Source organism: Phalaenopsis equestris, unplaced genomic scaffold (genome assembly GCF_001263595.1).
Source record: "Phalaenopsis equestris unplaced genomic scaffold, ASM126359v1 Scaffold186894, whole genome shotgun sequence".
NCBI classification, from domain to species: Eukaryota; Viridiplantae; Streptophyta; class Magnoliopsida; order Asparagales; family Orchidaceae; genus Phalaenopsis; species Phalaenopsis equestris.
This window is the reverse complement of record NW_018206843.1, coordinates 109-689: the sequence shown is the minus strand read 5'-3', so window position 1 is coordinate 689 and position 581 is coordinate 109. Positions and strand designations below refer to the sequence as shown.

The 581-nt window shown below is 42.5% G+C and overlaps 1 non-coding gene across 1 annotated transcript; it reads left to right on the top strand.

The window, feature by feature from the left end:
• The first annotated feature begins 73 nt into the window (after positions 1-73).
• TRNAL-UAA lies at positions 74-156 on the top strand. Its single transcript has one exon. It is a non-coding gene; the product is annotated as a tRNA-Leu (tRNA).
• The last annotated feature ends 425 nt before the right edge of the window (positions 157-581 follow it).

Sequence of the window (581 nt, the reverse complement as noted above, 5' to 3'; positions counted from 1 at the left end):
ATATATTAAAAGTTAGACATTTATCGTTTTGTTTATATTAAATAACATTTAAAATAAAATATAAACTTGAATAGCTGGTTTGCCCGAGTGGTTAAGGGGGGAGACTTAAGATCTTCTGCACACAAGTGCGCGTGGGTTCGAACCCCACAGCCAGCAGTTATTTTTTAATATTTAGTTATTCAACATATTTTTATAATATTGCGTAAAATGCAATTTTATTAATTATATTTTAAATTTACAATTCATATGGCAGTTAACCTGCGTGGAATCGGCTAAAATGGATATAGGGTTTGTTTTGCACAAATTTTTCTTCGCGGTGCGGCGGGAAGTCTCAATTTAAGATCGTTTGGAGCGGTGCTTTACTCGCGGCGAACGCGAATCTGAGGGAAGAGTTGGCAGCCGGTGAGACCCTGCGGCCCGCGGTATTGCTTCGAGTTTTTACTCCCCTACCCCTTTTCCATTCACCTTCGCTTGCTCCGTCGAGTGCGAGTTTCCTCTGCCAATCGGAAGACCTCTCTCGTTCTCGATGCCGATTGGAACGAAGATGCCGAGGAGGTGCTCTGATCTATCGAGTCCGCCCA